We start from the raw sequence: 10110 nt of genomic DNA on the forward strand, positions 1-10110 counted from the left end.
ATACTTTCAAAATTATCCTTGTACTGTAAAATGATACTGAAAGACGCTGGGCGATTCTGTTACCTTTAACAGGTGAAATATTGTCGGATGATAAAATGAATTGACGTAAATATTGACAGCAAAGAAATACTGCAATCCGAATACCACAATACAAGACGAGGAGTTCTTATTGAGTCAGTTGTTGAATCTTATTAGATGACAATCGCAGTAAGCAAAGAACAATTGTTTTATAGAAAATACAGAAAAGTGGGATTTTAAAATGACCTTAGCAGCAAATGATTAGTTTTTGTATGCTATTGGAAGCCTCCGTAGTCCTTAGTTTAAAATTAAAGTGCCCTTATTGTGTATGAATGTTTGTTTAAGGGGACGCTTAAATATAATTTATATATTTTATTTTAGAAAATTAAGCATGAACATGTTGATAATAATTTGTTCGATATCATATATGCAACGCAAGAAATTACATTAGGTCGAGCACCAACTGGCCATATATCAGTCACTGGATGCACTAACGACACATAACAAGCTTATGCATGCATACATTCGGTCCAACAAGAATATTTATTGTCAATGATGGTATTGATACCGTCTGATTCCAGCATCATATCATGAATATTGTCAATATTTCCTCTAAATGTTAATTGCTTGTTTTTCAAGATACATTTTTGTTTAAAACGTGTTTTGAGACTCTTATGAAACTGTGTATATTTTGATACTCGGAGCTGGAATCAAGATTTACCTCCGGAAAATTGTCATACATATACCAGATATTAACACTAGGAGCTGGACTCAAGATTTACCTAACTGGTTTAAACGTAACTGTCCGGAAAATGGTCATACATATATACCAGGTATTGGTTTAAGATTTACCTAACTTGTTTATACGTAAATGTCCGGAAAATACTTATACATAAACCAGGTATTGGATTAAGATTTAAATATTAGGCTTCCGGTCACTTATAAACTAGTTATGGTTAAATCACGTATATTACATGAAATGTACATGTAACAAACAAGGATTCATGTCAACTGTGTTTTATGTTAGTGATAAGCTTAAAATAATCACTCGTGAGCTTTTTTTATTAACTGCAAATATTCCTGAACCAAATCATTGTCACAACCGCAGAAGTTCAGGAATGTCCATGAACTGGGAAAAGCTGGTTAGGGTTAGGGTTAGGGTTAAAAGCTGTTAATGCTCCAGAAGTTTCAAGGAACAAGATAAAATCTACTGGAGGAAGTTTAATCAATGTCAGGTTATACTTCGACAGCATGCAATATATTATGCATAGCAGGATCCAAAACAGTCTTCAGTTTGACAGTTATATCACATGTACAACATTCAAAATGCAATCATCAAAGACGTGTTATATTAAGCATAAGGCATTTTTATCTACAAGTTAAAGTACAAATCGTTGGAAAAAATCACATTTTATATTAGAAAAACAAAATTGATATTTCACTTAAAAAGCAATACATTCTGTATGGTATTATCAAAAACATTATTCAGTTTACAGTTATAATGGAATATAACAATAACATAGCCACGCCGACATGTAAAAGGATACATTTCCTCCATACAACTATACAGGTCGTTTCTTGTGAGGACAATACAACAATATATCCATCAATAGTATGGTGCACTGCCATGGTGTCCTTGTGAATGAATACGTCCATATTGTCTTTTTTAATAATCAATGCTCGAAGGCTGCTTATGAGCCAATAATGCAGCCTTGACTTGGTGTAGTAATATCTACATAAATGAATGTAAGTCTTTTTTACTGACACCATGTTAGTCCGCGCGTGGAAATTGACATTATAGTTGAATGAACCATTTTGGTTATGAGACTTATAAACAAAACTTTTTAATGTCTGGATAATTAAAAGTAAACTGAAAAGCTATTGAAAAACATTGAAATTTTGTTATTTTCAATTTTTATAGGGACTATTTTTTATCACATTGAACTTATCTGTTGAGGTTAAATGTCTGAAGCGGGAAATTCAAATGTTCACTCGCATCTTAATTATGTTTTACTTTGAACTAGAAAATAATATATATATATAATTATAAAATATCAGAGAAACACAATTTAATAAAGCATGACAATTTATTGACTCGCGCCCTATCCGGGCCTCGAGCCCTATCCGGGCCTCGAACTACAATGTAACTCACGATCTACGGCACCCAATCGCCTAGCCAACCATACCTGCGCCTTCTACCACTGCGCCACATCCACATCCTCCAAAAGGATGTTTCTATGATGAAGTGATAGTCGGTTAGATACGCTGACTAACAATTAAAGGATTGTAAGATTGCATTTATTGGAGATATAAATGTAATCTTTTTGGCAGATAAATATTCATAGCGCCCTAACGGATTGAATTTATAATTCCGATGAATCTAACATTCCTTTAATTGTTAAATATTACATGTATTTATATAATTATGTATAGTGCCACTGATTTTTTTGGGACGCAATGAAATATTTTAATATTTTTATCTTGAGGTAAACTTAGAAGCTCAAACTTTTCAATGGTGGTAATGATGGAAAGTAAGTAACTTTAATTTGCAACTGAAAACAAATACCAATTTGATCGGCTCCTCAGCTTCCTAGAGAAATGATATCATTTGTCAGCGGTGAAGCATCTTGAACCTTTTTGTCATGTTTCGGAGAGGTTAAACAATGAAAACAATTCATCGATGTAATGTAAATGCATTACCTCTAGTACCCAACATTTCGTGCAGTATGAAATGTTTGACAATAGTTTTACATATGATATAAATACATATGCTTATCTTCAATACAAATAATGTACATTATCTTTTTATACAATTTTTGTATTTGCAAAAGCATTACATAAAAACTTAAAGATGTTCCACCACCGCCGACAGAGCATAAAGAATATTCATCATTTGGACAATAATTGGTGTTTAATCGTGTATATTTAATCCTAATACACACAAATTAATATAAAATAATTTATTTCGCCTGTAATATATCATAATCATCATATAATATAAATGAAGTCCTAGGGAGAATATAAGGCGCTAGCAACAAGACCTACAAAATCGTTTCTATGGACTTGCTACATTTGGAGATGTAGTTCCGAAGATAGCTACTCTGTATCTCTGTAGATTGGTGACTTTGGAAAAGATAATAAACGACCACAATCAAATATTCACGTAGTTTCCAAAGTTATGCGGTACTGTTTGATTCTGCAGCCGGAAAAGGTATGATGACAACTTCAACTGTACACGTCATATCCGGATTTTTGTCATGCTAATTATACTTATAGCCCGATGGATCCGATGACTGCCATGCACCGTATTGACTACGTCAATGACCGTTGAACCATTTACTATTTACTAAAGGTCGTAAACGTAGGCGTGAACGTAGACGTAGACGTCACTTATGACATTTTTGCGTTTTACTAAAAGTCGTAGCTTACGTTTACGTCTACGTTTACGTAAAAATCTACGAGTGCCAGGGAGAAGACGTAAACTTACACGTATTGTGTATATGTTCTATAGCCTCAGTTATTTTATTATTTGTGACGGAGAAAATGAGGACATTTCGTCGGAAAGTATTTTTAGAGATACACGTTTTACATTTTAGTTAAATTATTTCTCAAAATCTCTTACGGAGTCAACTATAGACGCTTTTTTGTCTTATATAAACGATCATTTTGTTATATGTCTGTCCTTATTAGGTCATCTGGCCATCACTCAAACGTCCAGTATAGTCTTTACATGTAGTTATCGTGATTTATTCGTCATCGTTCAGCGTTCGGAAATGTCGTTACATTTTATAGACTTTTTTTCAATTTGTTTCATCCTTGATATTTGAAGAGCCGAAAAATACCTAGAGTGACACTGATTTGGTCCTTTCTAAATGCTGTTAATTTGGTGTCGGTCTGACGCAGTCAATATTTTTGAAGTGATATTTTCAAACTTCGCAAGGATCGCTATTTTACATTACAAAATGGCATGCTACATGCAATCATTCTACATTATATACACATATAAATACATATACCATGCCCGGAAAATTATATACATTATCAACAAACCAATAAAACAAATTAAGTACATCTCTAAGTGAACAGATCGAGGTATCAAAATAAGTTTAAGTAAAAATCATAGGAAGATATTTTTTATTTCATGAAATAGATATTTAATATGCAGGCTTATGCTATATGTATATTAGATGTACATTTTGTACATGTACATTGTGAATTGTACAGTGTATATATTTAAAGTCAGAAGATAGTATTTCCTGAAAATCGTCGATTGTAATTAGAGGTACATTTTATGTTTTTAATTGTCAAAAATTAAGTTCCGGTATACATGTATTTAGAAAATTCCGAAACTGTTATCAGAAATCAGCCTTTATTTGTCCATAGATGCTAAACACGCAAGTGCCTGCCGTCGGAGGATGCTTTATGCTTTATGCATGTACATGTTCATTGAAAACATTTTCATAGTATAAGCGATTTTCTGAATATTGTATCATTTGTATGAAAATTTAACTATACATGTATCAATATACAATTACGCTAGCTGTTTATTAGATATAAACTACTAGTATCTGAGTTCTGAGGTTTTTGTTTATTAATAATTTGACTATTAATCAAAGCTACGACAATTACGAAATATAAACTCAGTCTACTTTGGCTGTGTGCCAAGTGTCTTTAGCCAATCAATTGTTGCGTTACAAAATGTATTCACACGTAAGTTTTACGTCTACTCCTACGTTTACGTGCATAGTTACACCCTGTCGTAAAACTCAATTTACGCACACGTAAAGTTAGACGTAAAGTCTACGTTTACGTCTACGTCTACGTCTACGACCTTTAGTAAAACTCGCTCCAGCTTGGCCCAGTAAATATAAAATGAATAATTTAAAGTCATTTTTCTTATGACTTGCTCAATGTATTTTTTTATAAATAATTTACATTGGCCTGAGTATGTTTTTGTAACATTTTAACAAGTAAGTCACTGCAGATCTAGGGCTGTTTTCGGTAAATACCATTTGACTGGTTGGTCCTACATGTGTACATGAACATGTAGGCCTACATGTAGTTGTTAGTTTATAAATTAAAGCATGTATATATGTATGACGGTAAATACAAGTTTATCTCATCGAATTAGTTACATATTAATTTCATATCCAAATAGTTAGGATATCATGACATATGAAAAGTATATGTATTCTATAACAGCATCAATATGTTTACAGGACTAAAATTTAAATCTCCGCAATCGTACATTGTATTTATGTTTACGGATAAAAGAAATACAAACACCACGGGTATTTTTTGTATGCTCAGTCTAATTAGGGCTTTTCACCATTTCGGTGAAAAGACCTATTGTTTTTGTTCTGTTTTTTATTATTATTATTATTATTACAAGCTAACCGATACTTACATTATATATATAATTGGCTTCTTAGGTAAAATATGTGTTTTCGTTTAAATATCACATACAGTGTATATAACAATAATGACAATAAAAAAGCTAACCGAATTTTATAACATATATATAATATATATAATTCATTTTTCACAAAAAAATAATACGGACAGCCACTTGAAACGTCATGATATATACACGTGCATATCAAAAGGTCTCCAATACTTTTAAATGACATACGTATCAAATTACTAGTAAACGTTTCTGTCATAATTTGCGTGCCCCTGTGTTTTGGCTGAGGTGATCAAGATTGCATTTTACGGCCTCGGAATAGCAGTTGAGACTGCTTGTTTTACACATGTTCATAGATATTTAACTGTCGAAAACAGATGTATCTAGATTTAATATCCCATGAAAAGTTACATAATATAAGACCACGATCGAGAGCATCGTGGGTAGCGATAGGCCAATGTCGTCTCCTTGCAGGCGGTGTATGGGATTCGCAAATTATTTAGTCTAGACGAAATAAATAATTATTCTAATTACTGGTTTATGTAAATAATGAATGAACTTGCAATATTTCCAACGTTGGACATTTTTATTTTGCTATAATTAATATCGATGCTGCTATCGTTTTTTGCGATGAGATGAGATGAGGAGGTTTTGCAGAGTCATCTCTGTTTTCCCTGTCGACACCAAAATAAAACTTGTATTGTAAGATAGTGACCTGGTATTCTGTTTATCCTGTAACTTTTTCATTATACATACAGAAGATGGTATTCAAAACGAGAGCAAATTGTCTGTTATTTATACGATTTCGCTCAAAGCGAAACGCTTCTTTGATGATCAAGAAAAGTTGCATTCATTAAACCGAATGAGTGTTTACTCCTTTTTACTACCGTGGGAATTATGTAAGCGACGTCATTCCGGTGATTGTGACGTCACTGTTTGGCGGGACTGACTGCCGTTTCATTCACTCCTACTACATGTAAAAGTGACGTCACTGGAATGTTGGTGATCAAGTCAACAAATTTAGAAATTGAATCAAACGAAAGAAAATAAACATTTATTTACTGACATCGTAATATTTTCCTATTGCAACTATTACAGGAAATTCTTATTATCCGATATCGGGTTTTGTACCTGACTTATGTCGATATTAGAGCTGAAAATGCATTGTTTTTTGATATTATTCCGCTCCTTTTGCTGATTTTAAATTCGTAAAATGAACTTAACTCGCGAAGGGCGTCAGAACGCTTGTTTTCAACGTGAATAAAAACACCGTAGTGCTAAAGACCTTCCGAGTGAAAATTTGCATCAGGGAAATAGGGACACAAAAAAGACGATTTTCTTCAAAAGTAAGTAAGTTACACAACATTAATTTTGCTGGAACACTTAAAAAATCGTTCTGGTTTCAGAACAATTGGAATTATGAAGATATCTCTTACAGTATTTTTATTATTATTATTATATATAATGTAAGTTAATTAGGGCTTTTCACCATGTGGTGAAAAGACCTATTGTTTTTGTTCTGTTTTTTATTATTATTATTAGGGCTTTTCACCATGTGGTGAAAAGACCTATTGTTTTTGTTCTGTTTTTTATTATTATTATTATTATTCTTCTACACTTTTTTTTGTGTCCAAAAGATCTTTAAAATGGTAAGAGGTATGCCAATGGCCTTATTGTTATATTGTATGGCATGAGTTGAAGGGGTGACCGCAACATTTTTAAGTAGGTCAAAAATCCAAGATGGCCGCCATGACGTCATACCTAAAAAGTTTAAAACAGCCATACCTCAAAAACCGTTTAAGATACAGCAAATATTTTTGATGTTTTATGTAGATCGTATGAAAGACTAAGTTTTATTCAGTTACAGCAATTAGGTCAAAGGTCAAACAAAAAAGTTCGCCATGAGGTCAAAGTTCACAAATTTTTATTTTTTTGATTTTGCGAAATTTCTTTTTTCATATCGATGCAGAATGTCATTCTGATGAATTTGGTGTCTTTTATTTTTCGGTAGCACTTCCGGTTAATGCTGTATGCCATTTTGAACATTCCTTTGATCTTTGCTAAATTCCCGCCAAAATGTTTAACATTATATATTGTCGAACTGAATGACTAATATAGTCTGCAATTGCTATAGAAAAGACCCCTCTAATGTGCTCTAACGTTTGATATGATTTTCATCTTCATCAAAAAAACAAAATGGCCGCTATGACGTCATATCTTAAAATTTAAAAATGCTTATAACTCACTAACAGTTCTTTTCACAGATTTCATCCAATAATATTGTTTGCAGATAATCTTAAGCGTAAACTTTTTCTCTCTACATGTTATTACAAAAAATGGCAGCTTCCGGTTTTCGGTAAGGGTCAAATGTTAAAGTTCCTGTTTTTAACAATAAACTTGAAAACTTTTCTCCTGAAGTTCTGTAAGGTCTAGGATCTTCATATTTCATATATAAGATGTCCAGGGGATGGGCTATAAAGTCAGATTACTAGGAATGACCTTGACCCATATTCAAGGTCACATGAGTCAAATATGTTCAAATCTTTAAATGACTCAACAATAACCAAAATGACAAGAGTCTTCATACGTTCAAGGTCACAGGGGTCCAGAGTTTAAATATACATACCGGGGTATATATACTTAACAACACCGCAAGTCAGATGACGTTAAGGCGCATTCGATCTCGTTATCATTTGCTCGAACGAATTTGGAAATATGAATTGGATTAAGATGAGAGTTCTCTTCGGCAGAAAGTCAAGGTCATTTATGGGTTACAACTTCAAAACCCATGCATTACCTAGTTCTTAACTTACCTGGCAATGACGGTATTGTAAACTTAATATAGTGAAAAGCCCGCCAAATTGTCTATGACAATTTCTAGTTATTATTATTCTTCTACACACTTTTTTGTGTCCAAAAGATCTTCAAAATGGTAAGAGGTATGCCAATGGTCTTATTGTTATATTGTATGGCATGAGTTGAAGGGGTGACCGCAACATTTTTAAGTAGGTCAAAAATCCAAGATGGCCGCCATGACCTTATACCTAAAAAGTTTAAAACAGCCATAACTCTAAAACCGTTCAAGATACAGCAAATATTTTTGATGTTTTATGTAGATCGTATTAAAGACTAACTTTTATTCAATTACAGCAATTAGGTCAAAGGTCAAACAAAAAAGTTCGCTATGGGGTCAAAGTTCACGAATTTTCATTTTTTTGATTTTGCGAAATTTCTTTTTAAATATCGATGCATAATGTCATTCTGATGAATTTGGTGTCTTTTATTTTTCGGTAGCACTTCTGGTTAATGCTGTATGCCATTTTGAACATTCCTTTGATCTTTGCGAAATTCCCGCTAAAATGTTTAACATTATATATTGTCGAACTGAATGACTAATATAGTCTGCAATTGCTATAGAAAAGACCCCTCTAATGTTCTCTAACGTTTGATATGATTTTCATCTTCATCAAAAAAACAAAATGGCCGCTATGACGTCATATCTTAAAATTTAAAAATGCTTATAACTCACTAACAGTTCTTTTCACAGATTTCATCCAATAATATTTTTTTGCAGATAATCTTAAGCGTAAACTTTTTCTCTCTACATGTTATTACAAAAAATGGCAACTTCCGGTTTTCGGTAAGGGTCAAATGTTAAAGTTCCTGTTTTTAACAATAAACTTGAAAACTTTTCTCCTGAAGTTCTGTAAGGTCTATGATCTTCATATTTCATATATAAGATGTCCAGGGGATGGGCTATGAAGTCAGATATTAGGAATGACCTTGACCCATATTCAAGGTCACATGAGTCATATATGTTCAAATCTTTAAATGACTCAACAATAACCAAAATGACAAGAGTCTTCATACGTTCAAGGTCACAGGGGTCCAGAGTTTAAATATACATACCGGGGTATATATACTTAACAACACCGCAAGTCAGATGACGTTAAGGCGCATTCGATCTCGTTATCATTTGCTCGAACGAATTTGGAAATATGAATTGGATTAAGATGAGAGTTCTCTTCGGCTGATCAAACTTAATCTGCGCAAAGAAAGATAACTCCCCCTAAAAACCTATGTAACAATATATTTCTTTATAAGTGATTTCAACTCCCCCTAAAAACCTATGTAACAGTATATTTCTTTATAAGTGATTACGCTTGTTCATATGTTGGTAAGCAAGTCGAAATGACTCAACAATAACCAAAATGACAAGAGTCTTCATACGTTCAAGGTCACAGGGGTCCAGAGTTTAAATATACATACCGGGGTATATATACTTAACAACACCGCAAGTCAGATGACGTTAAGGCACATTCGATCACGTTATCATTTGCTCGGACGAATTTGGAAATATGAATTGGATTAAGATGAGAGTTCTCTTCGGCTGATCAAACTTCATGCAGATCTTCACTAAAACATTTTTATTCGGGGCTAAAAGTCAAGGTCATTTATTGGTTACAACTTCAAAACCCATGCATTACCTAGTTCTTAACTTACCTGGCAATGACGGTATTGTAAACTAAATATAGTGAAAAGCCCGCCAAATTTTGTATGCTCATTCTAATAAATATAAATAATTTTAACCCCAGTCACGGTTGTGAATTTAAAATTGTTTAGTATTGATAAAATATTTTGTTGACAGATATATCTTTCGATAGTTTTCATGAGATACAACAAATAAC

This window comes from Argopecten irradians, chromosome 14 (genome assembly GCF_041381155.1).
Source record: "Argopecten irradians isolate NY chromosome 14, Ai_NY, whole genome shotgun sequence".
NCBI classification, from domain to species: domain Eukaryota; kingdom Metazoa; phylum Mollusca; class Bivalvia; order Pectinida; family Pectinidae; genus Argopecten; species Argopecten irradians.